Source organism: Meriones unguiculatus, chromosome 7, assembly GCF_030254825.1.
Source record: "Meriones unguiculatus strain TT.TT164.6M chromosome 7, Bangor_MerUng_6.1, whole genome shotgun sequence".
NCBI lineage: Eukaryota > Metazoa > Chordata > Mammalia > Rodentia > Muridae > Meriones > Meriones unguiculatus.
The window spans coordinates 62,251,838-62,272,973 of record NC_083355.1 but is presented as its reverse complement, the minus strand read 5'-3'; the positions used below and the strand labels follow the sequence as shown (position 1 = coordinate 62,272,973).

At 32.9% G+C, this 21,136-nt stretch overlaps 1 protein-coding gene across 10 annotated transcripts in view; it reads right to left on the bottom strand.

The window, feature by feature from the left end:
• The window catches only part of Mipol1 (mirror-image polydactyly 1), a 303,874-nt gene that overhangs the window by 248,112 nt on the left and 34,626 nt on the right, over nt 1-21,136 (bottom strand). Inside the window, exon 2 of one of the 10 annotated variants that reach the window (XM_060387532.1) lies at nt 2,894-3,043. The exons of the other annotated variants lie outside the window; for them this stretch is intronic. The gene's annotated coding sequence lies outside the window, so the exon portion shown is untranslated. The remainder of the gene's footprint in view (nt 1-2,893; nt 3,044-21,136) is intronic. 10 annotated transcript variants of the gene reach the window in all.

Here is a 21,136-nt window from a genome sequence, read left to right as displayed (position 1 = left end):
ATATTTGAAAATAACAAGGACCAGGAAAGGGTATACAACTGATTGTAAGTAAGATATATGCAAACACAAGATTTAGAATCTAGGAATACTTTACAAAGATATTTGTTCTAAAAATGAAAATGTAAGATTGTGGAAATAAATGAAATGTCAAATGATCAGAAAGTTGAAAGATGGTACATATAACACCTTAAGAAAACTAGTCTTAGCCGGGCATGGTGGTACATGCCTATAATCCCAGGGATTACACTTAGTGAGGCAGAGGCAGGCAGATCTCTGTGAGTTTGAGGCCAGCCAGGTCCAGTCAAGGACAGCCAAGGTTACACAGAGACACCCTGTCTCAAAAACCAAAAAAAAAAAAAAAGAAGGAACGAAGAAGGAAGGGAGGGAGGAAAAAAGGAAGGAAGGAAGGAAGGAAGAAAGGAAGGAAGGAAGGAAGGAAGGAAGGAAGGAAGGAAGGAGAAAGGGAGGGAGGGAGGGAGGGAGGGAGGGAGGGAAGGAAGGAAGGAAGGAAGGAAGGAAGGAAGGAAGGAAGGAAGGAAGGAAGGAAGGAAGGAAGGAAGGAGAAAGAAAGAAAACTAGTGTTCAGGGATCATTGTAGAAGAACAGGCAGAAAGATTTGAGAGCCAGAGAAGCTGGGAGTTCACTGTAAAGCTGCATCTCCTAGAAATGTCAGAAGCTGCATCAATCAAGTCTCACCTCACCAACCTAACTGCCTAACCATGAAATGAAAAACAGACCTGCTAAAGTGGATTGGGAAAGACCATGAGCCCTAGATTCTACACAAAGACTTACAGCCAACTAAGGCATACAGAGAGCTGGAGAAATAGTCTTCCCTAGTTGAAGATCACAAAAGCTGGTTACCCAATACCAAATTGGAAGCCCTATAAACTTATACAAGTAATGCTATACAGACTGAGTAGTTTGTATTTATGTATTTAGGAATACTCACAAACATATATATGTATGCAACAACAAGAGAGGAAGGAGATACAGATACATGGAATGGTTTGGAGGGAGGAAAAAGACACACACACATGAGAACACAGAAATAGGACCCAGATATGGTGGCACATGCTTGTAATCCTAGCATTTTAGAGAGGAGACAGAAGAATTGGCATGGATTCAAGGCCAGCCTTTTCTTACTAAGCTCTAGACCAGCCAAAGCTACATAGTTAAACCCTATCTTTAAAAGGCTCCTAAATAATAGAATTTATTTTAATAATATTTCAAAGGGTTTTAGTTACTAAAATACAAGAGGAAATTATCCTTTGATTGGGATGATAATTGGAAATTTATCCTTTAATTCTCCCAGGGGTAAATATTTTAGCAAATTGGGTATTTCTTGTATTATTAAAAAGAGAGAAGAGAGAGAGATGAAATGGATTGCTGGTAAAGATGCTTGGAAAAGAGGTAATCAAATTTAAAACATGCTGAAAATGTCACTTTTGCAGGCATCAAAGTCATCAAGAAATGGCAGGAAATGGAGAAAAAGAAACTAGAAACATGAAAATCTCTTCAGTAACTACAGAAACATGCTAAAGAAGACAGATTAAAAAACAAATGATGAAAAGTGAGTCTTTTTATATTTCCTTTTTTCATTTTCAAACTAATTTGTCTTATAAAATAGGTAACAAAAACAGACAAACAAAATAAAGCAGATAATATCCTTTTAATCCTCTGTCTACATTCCTCTGTCTTTCTCCATCAGTCTACTACTGCTCTAAGTACATGCCCATACATATTTCTTTCCTGAAACACTTGGGAATATATTCAGGCATGAACTTTAACCTTTCGGTACAATTAAGGTACTAATCAACACCTTCCATTTTGAAAATTTTTATTTATCTTATTCAAATCCTATAATAAACACAATTTATGACTTAGTGCCCTCTACGACTATGAGCAGAGACTAGCCTTCAGTAAGTCTAAATTCAGTCTTTATTTTCTCCAACTCTCCACCCCAGAAGGAGGTTTGTAAGATGATAGTGTGATGGAACAACTGAAGGCTTAAGCTAACTGATTTGTACTACCCATCAATTCTGAAAGAACTATACATAGAAACATGAACACAAAAAAGTGCTACAAAGTGAAGTTATGGGATGGTTATGTCAGTTACAAAGATAAATATGAAACAAAAGATAGATGTCTACTCTAAATCAACTCTTTTCTCTGAGCAGACAAACCTGAAAATGAAACCCTTCTATTGAAATTCCTTCTTGTCCTGTCTCCCTTTTCTCTTTTATCTTTCCACATTTGAAATAGCAACCCTCTTTAGTAAATGTTTGTGTTTAATCAATGCCATTGTTAACTGTTCTCTCATTGCTAACTGATATAATATTATTTAAGTTCATATCACCATATGGGATTAGTGAATAATCTCTTTTCATAATTCATAAGTCTATAAAGTCTTGCTTTCTTTATTTAAATTTAAGCAATAGGAAGATCCTTATAACTATTATCAATGCCTTTATTTGCTCTTGTGTGGATATGGTTTGATATGGACATAGATGCCTACTATTTCAAATATATCTTTGAAATTTTGTTCTTACTATCTAATGCTATCACTGTTGTGCTAACTTATCCTGCAAACATCTGCAAGTATTCTATACAAGTGCCATGTACTGTTACTGCCAAAGGAAGTTTACGTATCTGAGTGGAACTGATGCTGACCTTTTGAAATCAATACCGATTGTAGCCTAGCTACAATATAAGCTTTGACAACCATTTTTAATATAATTTTTTATTTATTTCAATTTATTCACTTTGTATCCCAGCTGTAGCCCTACCCTCATCCCCTCCCAATTCTACCCTCCTTCCCTCATCTCCTCCCATGCTCCTTCCCCAGTCCACTGATAGGGAGGTCCTCCTTCCCTTCCCTCTGACCCTTGCCTACCAGGTCTCATCAGGACTGTGTTTCATAGTCTTCCTCTGTGGCCTGGTCAGAATGACCCCTCTCAGGGGGAGGTGATCAAAGAGCCACTGAGTTCATGTCAGAGACAATCTTGTCCAGTGGTCTTAGGAACCATTTCAATTGATGATTTTCCTGATTGAAAGAATTCTTATTTTACTTATGGAAATATCAGTATTGCTGAAAGGGACAGTGTCAATGTGTTTAAACCCTTGATTCCACTCTGGAATATAAATCAAATTATGATATCATTTCCTTATCTAGAAAAGAAAGCTCAGAGATCCTCTTTGGATTCATTTATTCACATAATTACACAGAAATGTATACTATCTGATGCTATCCAAGAAATCATAACTCACAGCCAAAACTAAGAATTATTTCATGACTATTACACAGAAGTGGTGAGGTGGCTAGAATCAAATGGGACTCTCAGAAGCTGGGAAAGTCTGTTCTGTCTGGCTTGGTAAATAGTTTGTGACAACTGGTATCTGTGTAAATGGATTTTATGGTCCCCTGGGGGGGTCAATATTGTTTACAGAGCTGTTTCCTCAGAGTGGTTGAACTAGAATCATCTCTAAGGATCCTACCAGGTTACTAAGAATAGCAATGACCTAGTCACCTGAGAACTCAAGAACAGAAAAAGACAAGCAGATAAAAAGAATACTGGCAAATACATTAGAGTAAATGAACCACTCTTTCTTTTTTTTAACTTTTTTCTTTTCTTTTTGAGACTATAATTATGTCATTTCCTCCCTTCCCTTTCTTCCCTTCAAACTCTAACCTATACTGCTCCTTGATCTCTTTCAAATCCATGGTCTCTTTTTTTCAGTAATAGTTAGTGTGTGTGTGTGTGCGTGTATGTGTGTGCGTGTGTGTTCACACATATACATTCCTATATATAAAGCATTTAGTGTGTATAAAGTACAACTTAAAATTCATAACTAAAATTAACTGTAACAGGCATGTTGTTTCTCTTCTTCTGACACTTGTGAGAAATTTATAAGCACTTCTTTAAATTCTCTTTTGAGGGGAGAAAAGGAGGCAAATATTATTACACTGACTCTAGAAATATAAAAATACACCACATTGTTTATTGCCTTTCATTCCTATACTATCTCCCACTGTTTTTTTGCTATTATATTATAAACTCAATAAACAACTTACAATAGTGTTCCAAATTTTAAAGAGTCTTTTAAAATAAACACGTTTCAAAATTCCAGAAGAATAATATCAACTAGAGGTTCCTAATGATAACTGCTACTTTTAAGTAATTTAAAAGGATATTTGTATGTGTGTGCATGGAGATGTCTTTCCATCTGTACAAATACTACTTATTTCAGTTAGCATGCATTTCCAAACTCTGCCTCCTTTTCTTCAGGAGTAGAAGAATAGTAACCCACATAGATTATTACTATATGTGTTCCCCCAACAAACACAAGAGAAAAGAACAACAGAAATACCAAAGTACTCCTACTTCAATGGGAAACAAGAGAAAAGCTTACTTGTTAAGTAGTAGAAGTACACACTGATGGATTCTGACTTTCTAAGCAGAAATATACTTGGTGCAATGATTCTGAAAACAGACTGTCAATTTTGAATTCTAATGCATGGCCTACTGTATAATCTCTAACAGATACTATTATTTATGAACTTATTTGTTCTCATTGTATAGCTCTGGCCAATGGCTGGGAAGACAGCTTAGTCAATAAAGTTCTTGTTGTGTACACATGAGAACCTGAGTTTAAATCTCCAGAACCCATGTAAAAAATAGCTATGATGGCACCTAATTGTGTCCCTAGTACCAGCCACGTTGAGATAGGAGGATCCTGAAAACCCAGTGACCAGCGCCAGACCAAAACAGTAAACTCTAAGTTCAATGAGAAAACTTGTCTCAAAAAATAAGATAGAGATCAATAGAAAAACATACCACCATCAACTTCTAGTACCCACATGCACAGTTACGGATGAGCATAAACACATACATGCACACACACATGAATGAATGAATGAATGAATGAATGGTGATCAATTTGATCTTGAAGTCATGACCCTTCTCTGGCCTGGTTTTCCCATTGTGAGGATTTCAGGTACGGACCAACATGTCTGGCTATTAGCAAATTATTTATCCTTTATTAATTTTCCTACCAGTACAGTACAAAATCGTCCTCAAAAAGTACTTAGAATCATTAAATTATTTAAATTATAGAAGTGTCTTGGAAAAGCATTCACATAGAACACAAATAAATGTTGGCTATTATCTTTAAATCTGCTCTGCTGTTACCTTCACTATTCTTATGTCCAAATCTTCCAATATGACATCAAATTCAAACTTTAAATTTAATATTATTTTTAACTAATTATTCTTAAATATTAAGAATAATAGAAAAATTATATTTATTATCCTAATATTAATTCAACTTTTATATTAAGATTTTCACAGCTTAATCTGTGACTAAAATATAGTTATATAGCTAAAATCAATAGGGTTATTTTAATAACAGGCATTTTTACATATACACTTACTTTCTTCTTTGGGAAATGCTACCAACTGTGAAAAAAAATCAGAAACATTAAAACATACAGTCCTCTCTTAACATAATACCTACAACATATATAAATAAGCAATTAATAAAATAGCATCTAATTCAAGAAGATGCATACAGAAAGTAACCACTTAAGGTTAATTTTTAAATAATATGCAATAGTTCCATACTTTTTCAAATTAAAATTAAAAAGTAATACACTTTTAAATTTAGAAGCACACACATAAAAAAGACCCTGGGAAAAAAGAGCAATCCTATGTGAAGGACATTGTGTATTTCTGTAAGGACAATATATCTCTGTAAATTCAATGTAGCGACAGGAACACAGTAAATCGAAATAAACAAAACAATTTCAGCACCTACTCACTACACTGGCACAGGAGATTAATTTGCAGTCAGGATCACTACAAGCTGAGTACAGATTCCTAGCACTCGGAGAGTCATAAGAGATTAGGCAACTCTTAAAACTATCTTTAAGAACACTAACTTTACACGTGGGTACGTATGCTCACAATGACTTTATATGTGGGTATTATATGCTCACACCGACTTTATACATGGCTACAATATGCTCACAGACTTTTTACATGGGTATTATAGCTCACACTGACGTTATATATATGAGTACTCTATGATTTCACTGACTTTATTTGAATTTGGGCTTCAACAGCCATGATTTAATCAAAATTATAATTTTCAGCAGTTTCTTTGCACACTTAATGCCCCTCATGTAAGCTTTCGAAAACTCTGCCTACATATTTTTGGGTTGTTCCCACATACAACAAAAATGAAATTATATAGTAATCCTTTTCTTTATATTTAAATCTCATCATCAAGTCGATAATATTAGCTGGTTGTGGTTAAATATATATCATAGAAAAAGTATTGCATAGATGTGTTCTCTAATATTTAGTCTCAATATGCATCCATATCCAGGTATTGAGTATGAACTATATTATATTCATCTCCTTAAATAGCATGCTAAAACACAGTTAACATATTAGATTTTTATTTTGTTGAAATGAATCAGTGAAAGAAAATGACTTCTAAAACCATCTCAAAGCCATACAGACAGCAAATAAGTAGTAAAACCTTGTACTTGTTAAGTGTAGTGACATACACTAGTAACCACGTAATCACAACACTCAAGATTCTGAAACAGGGGGATTTTAAATTTGAGGTCAGCCTGTATGTACATCAAGCTCAAGACAAGGTCTATGGATGAAACTCAGACATAGAGTATCTGTCAAGCAAAACTCCCAAACATACTATCCAAGAAAGAGGGAAAGAGAGGGTATAAATTTGAGGTTAGCCTTGGCTACACAGTAAGACTCACAGAAAACCAACAAAAAGAAAATTTAAAGTATATTGAATAAAACTTACTAAGCACCAAGATGGTGCCATATGTTAAACAGTATTTAAAGGTAAATTAAAAAGTGTATCTATTTGTTGGGGGGGGGTGGGAAAGATTTGAGGAGAGAGACAACAGAGTAACAATTGCAAAGAGATATGGATACACAAAAGGTTGGTGGCAGACTGAATATAGTCTCAGTGACAAGTTCTGTTGAGACCAAAATTACCCAAAGATACTCTTATCATTTAAACTGCTCAGCAATCACATAAACAATAAATAAAAGCACAAAAGTAACATTACAAACACCGCTTCAATATGCAATATAAAATCACTGAGATCTCTTCCATTCTTTTTATAATATATTTACAGCACAACCCCCTTTAGAGTATAGATATAGCTATATGATCCTGAAAGCCTCTCGAGAGGTTGGTAAGCCCCTAACCCAAACCTACAATACTGTCAACAGTATTCACTTGCATACTAGAATTAGTATCAGAAAAAAATGCATCCTTTGAGCTCCTGTGCAGGGATATATCTGGATAAGTAAACACATCAAAAAGAAGTGTTGAGGTTACTTATCTCTGATTATGACAATCCAATGATTTGGATTCAAATCACCCCCTGACTATTCACAGAAATTACTTTACTGGAATTTTCTTATTTTACTATATAAGAGCAACTTCAACTGATAATCCTACACTAACTTTTTATAGACATGTTGTGTTATCAAACTGAAATAGTCATAAGCAAAATATTTAGTTTATAGGAACAAGTTCAGATTTATATGGGAAAATGGCTTAAAATATATAAATATTCATAAAATTCTATCTTAAAGTTTAAGATTTTTAATGTATTTTATCTGTGAGTGAACGTGGTAATGTAATCAATCTCCTAAAGCTTAAAATAATTGCATCAGAAATAAAGCCTTTGTAAAATGCATATCACCCTATTTATAATACAGAAAATATTCTTTAAACTGGAGTAATTATTAAAACAATCCCAAATTTTGCTTAATTAGTGTAACAGTAAGTTTTTATTCTTTTAGTTTCGTTGTCATGAGCTTCTTGGAATTTATAAGACATTTCAAATATTTTCAGGCTTTCTCAATTTTTCTAAAAATAATTCATATAATATAACTAAAAACATAAATGAACTTAGTAAATTTTAAGCTATTACAAGTGAACTAAATTTAATGATCTTATTTCTTGACTTAAGCTAAATGCTTATTATAAACTCAAATTCTGATAGCATTTACTACAGAAAAAACTCTAAGTATAAAGAGAAAACTAGACTTTTTTCTATGTCTCTTTCATTTTATTTAAGAATATCTTTAGAATCAGAAAATAAAACAGAAGAGCCACCACTCAGATCCTAATCGAGAATCACTGACATAAAATACTAGTTCTAATGGATGGATGATTGTGTTTGGTCTTTTGAAACTTTGAAGTATAGGTAAGTCTTGATCACACAAATTAATAAATCCTAAAGCTGGAGTTAACAATAACCATTACACCCAAATTCTGCAGCTTAGCCCAGCCAATTTTTCAAAAGGTCAGGTTGTGAACTGGAGAAGATCAGGGAGGTCCACCGCATAGCTTTGTTGCCAGGCATCTCTCGTCTGGATTGTTGCAGGCGTTTATTAGTATTCGTCAGCAGACTCAACAAAGCAAACAAGAAATTCAAGCACGAATAATAAAATGAAATGCTGCTATATAACCCTTTGTCATTCAGCAAATATGGGACTTTTTAGCTACATTGTTCCTAAACCTGGGTTACTACTTTAATTTTTCTCCACAGTGCTGACTGAATGAGTATGCATGTGTGTTAAATGCGCAGCTCCCCTAACAACTGCAGGACTGCCATTTAATCTATTGGTAGATGGACCATTTCCTGTGGGAACCCTGGCTATGATTTCCAGATCCACCAAATAAATCTCAGATTAAGATTCCAAATGAAACCTGCCTTTGGCAGATAAAAAATGTCAAGATGGATATAAATAGTAAAATAATAAATTATCTAGGTGTTGCATGACAAACTAATGCTCAATTTTTTTTGTTGACATGTACCCAGATATCAAAACTATATGAGACATTCATCAAATGTCACACTTTCATAATACTGGAGGCATCATTAAAACTGTTTGACTAAGGACCTCAAAGTGTTTAAGCAGTAGCTCAAAAGTATATTTGTGCAAAGTAGAAGAATAAATTTACATATCAGCAGCAGCTCATAAGGGATGGGTAAATATTCTGTTTATCTCTCATTGTAATTCGGGTTACTTTAAATACAAGGTTTTAGGAAATAATTATACTCTATATGGCATTATTACATAACTTTCTATGCAAATGATGCTTTTTATTCAAATTTGCCATCATTAGTCAGAAAAATAAAAACACAATCATAACCTAAAAAGGTAGGAGGGCTATTTCCTTAATAACTCTGACTACTGCACTAACACCTGGCTAGTTACACGAAACCAACTCAGACCTAGTAAAGAGTTGACATTTTAAACTTTTAAAAGCATTAAATCCTTGAGACATTGAGATTTAAAAAAAATAATAAGAAGAAAAGAGTAAGAAAGAAAGAAAAGCCTCAGACTCAGAAGAGTAAATTTGTTTTTTTCATAATGTGTTCATTTCAAATGACTAGGGAAGGAGCAGGCACTTAAAAAGAGGTAATAAAGGCTAATATAGACCACCTTAGAAAGCAAATGACCTATTAAAAATGCACAGCAAGTCCCTGTTGCTCTCCTCTTTTAAAATCTCAGTAGATCAAGGACTACTTCAATGACCTTTTGGGGGTCAGGGGTGGGGTCTTTGCTCTTCTTACCTTGGCTAATATAAGTCTGTCCTGATCTTAAACTGCATATTAGTTGATTATCGAATACAAAGGTTTCGGGGTGGGGAGGGGGAAGATTCCACTGATGTACATATTTTTCTAACGTTCTAACTTTTCTAACTCTTAAAAACAATTCTTGGTATTTCAAAATTTTTTAACACTTGGTTTTAATAAGACATTTTAAATAATTTAAAATAGATTTTTTTACAAATTGAATTTTTTTATTTTAATTAAACTGGGAAAATACAAGTGCTTATTCTCCATTCTTAACATAGGTATGAAACATTAAGGATTATGCTCTTATTCTGTCTTTCTCATCAAAAATTTTCTTGCTAATATAAGTTGTATTATAAGAAAACTAATTCTAAATTGACTCTAACTACACTAATCTTCTAGAAACTGAAACTAAACTACAGCTTTAAAAATACTTTTAGGACAGTTGAGAAAATTAAAAGAAAACAACTATTTTATGCTTGCCTGTTTATTTTGCTCCATTAACAATGATCAAAGCAATAAACATTGCCAGTTGTATTAGCTTATTGAGTTAGATAATTTCAGAACAAATCAAATTAACATCTACAACTAAAAGAAGACTTAATTTGCAATTTTAAAAACATTAAATCACAAAACTTGTACATGACTTTCTAGGCACTAAACATATTTTTTATCAATAAGAAATGCCTGGTTTTCATTTTTCAGTCATTAGTATAGTAATTAGTAGAGTAATAACTGAAAGATTATATTTGAAAACTAAAGCAAACCAAAATCTAAACATGAAAGTTAAAATATAATTCTTTAATAATTATTCTTTCTTTCACAGCTTATCAGTACCATCTTATTATCTGGTAAAGTGTCCGCAATTGCATCTAAACGCTACAGACTAATTTTGGGCACCTCTGGATACTGAATACAGAGTCTCACACCTACTGAGCACATGAGCCATATCCCAGCCATCTTAGAATATGTTTAATTCAATCACTGAAAAAAATCTACTCAACCAATTTCAACATTTTGAGGACTACCTTGTTTAATCTTTTTCATAGTATCCAAAAGAAGCAAAATACACTGAAAAAACAGTATCTGAAATTCTCCTCTTATTGAGAATTTACAGACAGGTTAATGGATTACAACCAACGTTTCACAGAGGTCAGCATGTCTGTTGCATATATGTGGAAACGAGGTATATGGGAACATTGTGGCATTCTCTCAATTTTGGTTTGCACTTAAAAAAAGAAAAACTGAAAGCTATTGAGAACAACTGCCAAGAAATATTTTTTAAAAGAGCCTACTATAAACTCAGCTATGTGACATATTCATATCAGAAATGATAACTGTGGAAACAGTCCATATTAAATGTCATAACAGGCTAAAAATATGTTACCTTATAAAAATTTTTTGTATAGAATTTTTTGTGCCGAATTCCTATGAGGCACAAATAGCAACAAAATCATTTATACTAAACTTTAAAAATAAGGAAACACAGAATGTTACTATTAAATATACTAAAATAAATTATTTTAGGAAAAAGTACACCTTACATCATTGCTCTAAGGCAGTGCTTTTCAACCCTCCTAATGCTGCGACACTTTTAATACAGTTTCTCATGCTGTGGTGATCCCAACCATAAAATTATTTCTATTGCTTTTCATAACTATAATTTTGCTACTGTTTTGAGTCATGTAAATATCTGATATTCAGGATATCTGATGTGTGGCCCCTGTGAAAAGTTCCACTGATCCCCAAAGGGGTCATGACCCACAGGTGGAGAACCACTGCTCTAAGGGACAAGTCCACATCTCCTCGGGAACAACCTGTCCTTATTGGCGACCTGCCAGAACCCTACCTCCTCTCCATCTGGTATTCTAAATAGTCATGTGTAGACACTACTGCCACTCTGTTAAGCCAAGTCCTGTGAAGCTAAGTAGTAAATTTAATCCCACTGCAGCCCTGTTATCTATACACCTCCTACAGGGCATGCAACAATTATAAAATATAATCGCAAATTTGGACTTGGAGAAATAAATAGTCAGTTAAGCCTGTATACCAATGGTACTGCTCTAAAGATTTTTATTGGAATCAAAATTTCAAGATACATAAAAAGATTTTATCCTAAGCGATTATTGATTGTATACTCTATAAACTATATTTAAATATGTAAATATATATTCATATACCATATATGAATACACACATATATATAAATTCTTGATTCTATATTTTTTGATTCTATATTTTATATGCTTTTTGGAAAATAGTTTCTAATGATATCCTGAACATTAAATACAAATATAAAAATTATTAAGCAAATACCCATATAAAATATTGTTGTAAATATTTCCTAATATTTTTGAACTTTTAATAAGTAGATTATTTACAGCTAAAAAGAATACCACAATTTACTCAAACGCTTTATAAAATATATCAGCAAGCTTTTACTTTGTTTCGAACATCTCTAGCCAGTTTTATCACTTTAATGAAAATGGCCACATATATAACATATATGTAAAATGCCCATTAATAACCTCATTCTCCTTTTTGGAAATTGTAGTAGGGCTTTTCCATACATCAAATCCGATTCTTAATAGAAATAAAGAACTGTCTATTCATTTCCCATATGTAAGGAAAGCATTATTACACGTGCACCAAAGTCTAGTGTGTGGTAAATAAAACTTACGGCATGGAATTTCTTCTATTCCAGCTCCAAAATCTGTGGTGTTTCTACCATACTACTTTATTGAAATGAATAGAATGCAAGTACAATTTATTTCAAACACAGGCACCAAGAAACTAATTACTAGTTAAATTATTTATTTAGGAAAAGCACATATTGATTACTAGAAAGCCCTTTATTAAATAGTATTTAATTCCTACAACTCAGCACAGAATAGTTATCCATCTACACATGCTCAAATCTTCAGTGTAAAGAATTATGTAATAATAATGTCCAGGGACTCTTCGCTGATAGAAGCAGATGTCTCCTCTAATCAAATAACTGTTTCCTTCTTCCTTAACACAATAAACTAGTTCGCAAAACTGAGATTCTTATTTACAGTGACCAATAATCATCTCCACAGATGTTTCTCAAAGCATAATTCTTTAGTTGCCTACTTATAAAATGTTAATAAATCACAGTTGGAATTCCAATACAAAAAACAAACTTCACAAAAGATGAAAAGATCACACATATACACCTTCCAAAGAGAGCCGTGAAGTGGCCAGTAACAACAGAGATAACTGGTAGCAGAAACTCAGTGTCAGGCACAAGTCAGCACTACTCTGAATCAAGAAGAAACTAACATAACACCTAAAAGTCACCTTCTGTCTTGTTTCATTTATTAATTTATTTGTGTAAGACGAGGTCTCATGTGGCCCACGATGTTCTGAGCCCATTATGTAGCTAAGCAAGACCTTGAACTCCTGATTCTCTTGCTGCTACTTTCCAAGTGCTAGAATTGCAGGTGTACATCACCATGACCAGTATACTTATTTTATAGCAGAAAAATTGGGACTATTTATTTTGTTTATTGAAAAATATCTCAATAACCACCGCTGTACAAGATATTTTCTCATCTAACTTTAAAATAAGGAAGATAACAGCTAAGTTTTACTTAATTTTTACAACGACAATATTTCTAAAAATATTTTTGAACTCCAATTTAGTGTAATGTGCAGATTTTATTAGCTTAAACAGTTTGGGCAGTGGGTTTTCACAATGTTACATAAGTGCAAAGACTCCCGCTGTGGATCACACTCACTTTAAACGACTTTGAAACTAAAAGAAATAGTTTCAAGTTCCGTAGCCCATGTAGAATTGGACTTAGAACACGTCCAAACAAAAATAGTTATTCTTTCTATAAAATGTATGCTAAATGTGATTCCCTAAAATATTAAACCAAGGATAATACTGAAAAAAAATCATTAAATCAGAAGGTTTACATTAAAAAGGAGAAAGAGTTCTCCAATCCCAACAGAGTTTAGGTTTTATATAAAGCTTCTTCAAGCTGGCTGCTTCACAACATTTCTTACCTTCAATTAGTAAGAAATGCTTAAAAGACAGAAGATTTAATATGTTTCTAACATGCACTGTAGCCTTTTTTAACCTTTCTTAGGGAACACTGACCCCTAAAGGTTCTAACTTTAAATAAGTTTCAAATTTTTCTAAAGGTAACTGGTACTCCCCCAGTGTTGTTGCATATGTGTGAGTGCACACTCACACAACTGTGTGTGCCCACATGTGTGTGTGTACGTGTATGTACATACTATGACAAACATATCTACCCACATAAATATAAACAGTTTGTAACAGATTGTTGTGCACTTATATAAAACCTTTAGACCATGCTTCTGTGATGAAACCACCCAAATTAGTGTAAGAAATACTTGGAAATTTGTAATACTATTTCAAATTACTATACATAAGAGACTTATAACTTCTTTAATACATTCAAAAAGTAAGTGCTTATTGATACTATGATGCCCAACTGATACTAAAACCTGCATGTAAGGTACTCAAGTCCCTTAAAACAAGTGGCATAGAAGCTACACATCAGGCCTTTGTAATACTTTAAATCTAATAGATTGATTTTAATGGATAATGCTATACAAATAGACATTGTTCTGTATTCTTCAGAGTTTAAAATGAAAGAAATTTTGTACCTGGTCAGTGCAGGCACATTTTTTTCCTCAACATGTTTTGACTTGGCTAAACTCTTGGCTATATAATCCACAGATATGAAGGACTATTTGCAATTGTTAAAAAGACCTAAACAACCAACCATAAAACTTACTGTTCACATATATTTAAATTCTTCATGTTTCCTTTTACTTCTTAAAACAAACAAAAGGAATCCTGAAAAATAGAAACTTTTTTATTAAAAAGTGAAACATATTTAAGAGGCCAGAAGACTGCATAGTACTCATGTGGCTATGTTGCTTCTAGCAACTTATCGTCAGCTCATTGTTCCATTCAAAGCTGCACTTCAACTATTAAAAAAAAAAAAAAAACAACAACTTGAAGATGTTTTTAAATGCCCCTTCCACCGATTCCATCTACCTCAGCTTTACATTTTTTTAAATGTATATAATAAGAAAATATACATGAAAGTAAATAATCACGTCTACTTTATCTAATAAGTCTTTGATTTAAAATATTTCAGCAAAATTTGTATAAGAAATTCAGTAAAAGACTGTATGTATATACTTTTGCATATATATGTATATATATATATTAACAATAATAAGAGAAAGGGATCATAATTTTGAGGGGGAGTGAATAGGGAGACATGGAAGAGATTGGGGGAAAGAAAGAAAAAGGGGGAAATGATATAATTATATTGTACTTAAAATTATATTTTTAAAAAAGACACAGAAAAGAAAGATCACGGAGTTCTTATAAAATTTAAGGCGATGAGAAGACAAGTCTACCTGGTGTAAGTTTTAATTAGGCCACTTTACAAAGGTAAAATAATCAATAAGATAATTATCCATAAGAATAGGCTGTAATATCTGTGTGTGATGGAACTTTAAGCAATTTAAGATTAATGCTGTGAACCTGAGAATCAAGAAAGCATTTGAGAGTTCACTGCTGAAGGGCATCCATTATCACAATACTGAAAAGATGCTACACTGACCTGTTTGACCTAAGACTAGGAATGTAAATAGGAGACATATCAAATCTGCCTTATTTTATTTTGTACCTATGTTAAGTGGAATGCCTTTTCAGCTCAAAAAAGAATGTTTGCTTATGTGTTTGAGTAAGAGAAAAAAATAGCCACAACAAATTAGTGCCAGTTTATAACAAAAATTCTTATCACAAGCTTAAAAGGTATACCAATACTAAATGCTAATAGTCTAGACACAAAACTATTACATTTACAATAAAACCATATATATGCACAATATATACTATTACCCTAATGAAAACTCAGCTATATGAATCATTAAATTCATCAAAAGTAGTCCAGAGTCTCACACAGGACAGTAAATCACTAATAGCAGAGTAAATAGGAAGTTTTAACTATCAAAAACAAAACAAAGAAGAAAATATATTCATAAAGCACAGCACCTTTCCAAAATACTTCAAAACAATATACCGTACCTTACTCAATGATCATCAGACTGTCCCTTAATATCTCTTTGACCTTTCTTTTTTTTAACTACTTTATACAATAAAGGCTTTCATTAGAAGACCCCAAACCAAAACAAAAAAAAAAATTGAAGCCTTTTAGTAAGAATCCTATTTTTGCAAAATAAAACTGAGATGAATTAAATAGATGAATGTAAAGCATTTCAGGTTTAAATGTTTTAAGCCTTACACTTTGTACCATGTTAAAATTATGTATTTCCTAAGAATTCCAAATTTTCCGAACTTTACTTTGCTTCATCTTAAGCCTCCTGTATATTCCTTTTCCCCTCAGCATTTCTCGGCCTGTCTGAACGTTTATATTGTCATTCTGTTTCTCTCTGTGTCACTGGTTCTGCATACCTATGTCTTCTCTCTGTATCTCTCCCTCTGTCTGTCTGTCTGTCCAAGAGTCAGCCTTTGGATATCTGTACATCGTTGCACACTGCTGTCTGGGCAGCTGACCTTGTCCCCTCTGAGTTTCTATGGGTGTGTCTTATTGTAGGCAAGTTTCTGCTTCTCGGTCTGTGTCTCAGTCCATTCCCTGGGTTTTTCTCTTGATTTGCCTTTCTCCTCTGTCCCATATTTATGTTTATCTCCCCATCCCCAGTCTTGCCCTCTGGATGTCTTTTGCTGCTGCGGGTTCCTATGCTTTTCTGTGCATATGCCTGCACCTTTCTGTTTTGACCCTTTCTTCCCTCATTCTCTATTTAATTGTATATTGTCTCCTCCATAGTGTGTCTCTCCTATTCTGGTATTGCTCCTTTTCATCAAGCCACTTTGTTGTTTCTTTATGTGCATATCTGCTTTTTTGTGTCTTTTGAGTATGTGCCTCCCTATGTCTCACTGTTTCAGTCATGGTCCCAGTACCCTCCATCCTTTTGTGTGTACATTTTTTGTTTTCGATCTTTTTCTGTCCTCTTCTCAAAATCTTTTATTTGTGTTTCTCTTTGTGAGCACATATGATTCCTTTGGGGTATGTGTGTATGCCTCTAAGTCTTTTTTGTGCCTCTTTTGCAATAAATCTCTCTGTGGACCTCCTTTGTGTGTGTGCATGTGTATGTGCAAACTCATGCATGCACGTGAGTGTGTGTAGTTGTTGTTTTAGGCTAACTTACTGGTAGGACAAATACACTTCCTTCAGTGCCTTCAACTGCAACCACACGAGGTTGCTTGATATTAATACTTAAGCGTCCCTACCTTCTGCCCAGCCCTCCATGTGCTCTTCTCTTCTTGTTTGTTCTGGCACTGTATCTGCTTTTGGCTCCAAGACTGAAGCTAAAGTAAAGCCAGCTCTAGATAAATAAACTTAAAACAATATATCAAAACACTCCCAAATCTTACCTTTATTTAACAGATTTATAGGATAAATAGCTTTCTAAAACATCTACAGAAGGAAAATTAACTGTCTTTCATTGGGTGAAATTAAGTCTTTTTCTCTGGAAAATGATATTTCTTCACAGATATGTTTTCGTAAAAAGAGGTTAAACTTTTACACATTCTTCCTTCTCAGGTTATAGAATATATAACTTATTTGACTTACATCTCCAACTACAATCTCACGTGTTTAAAAACTTTACTATTCATGCTACAAACTTCATAATGAAAACTTCAAATTTATTGATTTTAATTTACTATACAAATATTGATATAAAACAATACATGTAAAGGTAATTTAATATTGCTATTCTAATTTTTTAAAATCAACTTATGAAATCATTGGGACTTTCCTTCTGCATTTGTCTTAATAAACATGATGAAAGTAATGCAGGTTTTACTTCCTTCATATTTCCTTTCTTCATCCTTTCTTCTAAAACAAGAATGAAATTAGATTTATTTCACAGCTAGAACCCTGTGTTCTTTAAAAGTACTCAAATAAAGCTGTAGTAAGCTTCTTCTTTTCCAATTTTCTCTAAATATGTTGATCTGGAGTTGGCAATCTTTTTCTAAGTTCCTCATTTACTTTTGGATTAGCTGAAAATATAGGAAGTTATTAATATCAAAGAAATATGTTATAGTCAATGAAGCTATTTCCCTACATATTGCCCAAAAAGGTTAATAATAATTGCAGTATTTTAATAAGAGATTCATATAGCAAGACATGTAGAAAATACAGTCTTTAATAACCTCTGGAGTATTTTAAAGCATGTCTTACAGGCCTTAATGTGCTTAGTAATATACTATTTAAAACCATAATTTTATCCCTCTGCAATATACAGTCACTCTTCCTCATCATTTACCCAGCTAATGAATGCCAGCAATTAGTAAAATGTAATCCCATTGCACAATCATTTTAATGCTTTTAGCACTCAGAAAAGTAAACACCAAATTAATACTGCTCAAGCCATATCAGATCCGAGTTGGAAGCAGGCAATTATAGTTCAGCTCCTCAGGTGTAATTAAATGATTGGAATGATTTAGTTCCATAAATGCAAGTTAATTCATAAGCAAGCAACAAATATACTGGGAGTAATTACAAGAAACATTGACAGCCTAAGCAGGGCAATTTTTTTAATAAGCCTGATGTAGTAAAATGCTGCCCTCTCCTGGGCAGATAAGTGAATTTCTTAGAACCAAAGATTTCCACTTAAAAAAACTTAACTTTTAAAATCATCCAGACAATAAAGAAATGGTAAAATAACTTGACATTACTTTGTATCTCCCAAGCCCAGATAAATGGATTCTAGTATAGCAATATACGGAAATGATGTAATTCTTTTCTCAGTAAGAAAATCTTTGAGTCTGAGAGCCAAAATGTACTACGTAATTTCTAAATTTTTAATGAAGCCAAATCATGCTTGTGTAGCATTGACTGACTGTAAGTGAATCTTCTTGCACCCATATGCACCCATTGTCAATCCTGGGTGTATATGTCATAACAGAGCTTTTGTAAGCTGCAAGATTTGTATGGAAAAATATAAGCTAATGTAGTGTACTATGAATTTACAATATGTCCTAAAATTGTTTTTACGTTCAGTAATAAAATTAATGATCAATAGAATTGTCATTATAATAAATAATTTTTAAAATTATGCATATTGGTATGTGTTTTGGTGCCAGATGTGTGCATGTCTGCAGAGGCTAAAAGAGGACATCTGAAGCCTTTCAGAACTGGAGCTGCAGGCAGGTGTTAACTGCCTAGAGCAGATGCTGGCAACTGAACTCAGGTCCCCGGGAAGAGCAGCAAGTGCTCTGAAGCGTGGATCCATTAAGAAGTTCAAGACTAAGTTAAAACACGAAGAAGAGGAGCACTGCAGCAAATACCTGCTGGCCTTATTTTTAGAAATCACAACATTTTTATTACCTTCAAATTGAGAAGATAACCCTTAATGTCACACATTTAGGAAGCTTATTTTATTTTAAAGATGTTATGCATTAAGTGTCTGCGTTACAAACAACTACTTATAACACAAACCCTAACTGTGTCCCTTTGCCTTTCTGCAGAACCGAACATGTTCTCTAATAAAATTCTACAATTATAACAAATGTTTGTCTTCAATAAATGCAAACAGATAATGTTTACCACTACACCATCATCCTTCGGGAAGAAAAAAAAAACTAAACCAATGCTTTTCTAATTTGTTCTCAAATGCATTAAAATCATATTCAAAATAATTTCTTATGTAAACTATAAAAATAAATCAAAATATTAGAAAGTCCTGTCACTAAGTTTAAAATGTACAGCACATTTTCTTTGACCTTGATGTCAGAGTCTTATTTCCCAATTCATATCTTGTGCACTGTAAGTTAATTGCCTCTGGAAAGTACTTATTATTCATGTAAAAATTAATGTGCCAATGTGTTTAAATCCTCTTAAATGACCATTCATGCATCTATCTTCTTTAAGTACCAATGAAATCTGTCAAAAGACATCAAGGCAAAATGATCTCAAGAAAGTTCTAATAAAGATTTTTTTCTGCTAACATGATTTTCATATTCACCAACTTTACTTAAATTCCATTAATTTTTTAAGCTACTTTTAATAAATTCACCAAGTAAAATTTTTAGGCTTCATAGTCTGTCATTTGTGTTCCAGCTGACATTATGAATATTAATAACTGTGTTATCCTGATTAAATAGGCTTCATATGAAATCCCTGTGAATCCTATAGCTCAGACATCTCATTTTTCCAACTCTTTATGAATTTGGATTCAGACATTAAACTGGAAAAATCTTAAAAAGCAGATTTAATGGCACATCTGCATATTCCTAAGCAAAATTATATGTTTTAGAGATCCAAACAATTAAAATATCTCTATATATTATAACAAATATATTTCCATAAACATGGATTTTGCCCTTCTATCCTTTCTAAGAGAAGGGTTAAGGATAGCAAAATAATGATTATTGTCCTCAAGAACTTACATTAACAACTTACTTTCAAAATAAAAATATAGATTTATAATAAAAATAATTGAATAATTTTAGAGCAGGCAACCAGATAAATTCAGCTTAATAAAAATGTTAATGACAATAAATTTAATTGCTTTATTATTAGTAATTTACATAAAGTTCAATAAGCAAAATAAAATTAACTTCAAACCAAAATTTGAAGTTGTGCTAGAAAGAATATCCTGTTTTTTAAAAACTAATAAAATGGGCATAATATAACATTAGCCTTTCTTAGTTAAAATTTCCATCCCAAATCCCTAACTCATTCCTCCAAGTTACTTTTAATTCTACAAGGAATGAGTTTTGTTATGAATAATAAAAGAAACTGCACAACCCCTTTTTTTCTGTAAGTACATGGGCATCTCAATGTGTGACACAATTATCTACACTTACAAAAATGCAGATTGAAAAAATTTAAATGAACATCTCTATGCTTTCAAATGTGGCTTATCTCCCTTTGTTTAGTCAACATTAAAATACTTCATGAAAGAAAATTTGTTCATAGACCAGTCTGAAATTTCAGATTTTTCTAACAAATAATAATTATAACATTTGACCTTTAAATTTAATATAGTTTTTATAGAAAGGGGCTTTTAAAATGGAATTTCATTCTCCAGTGTTACAGCACCCAGAATTTTTTTAAGTATACATCTAAGTGTTTTATTTGCATGTATCACCCCATGCATGCATGCCTCAGTACCTACTGAGGCCAGAAGAAGCCATTAGATCCCCCGAGACTGAAGTCACAGATGGCTGTCAGCCATCATGTGGGTGCTTGAACCCTGGACCCCTGGAGGATCATTCACTGTTTTTAACCACTGAGCCATCTCTCCAGGCCCCCAGGGTTTTAAAAAACTTATTTAAAATAAGAAATAACCTTTGTTTATATAAACTACATTTTCAAAACGTTTTTTGTTTGTTTGGTGTTTGTTTGTTTATTTGTTTTTCTGGGTTTTGTTTTTCCTGCTGGCTTTGGTTGG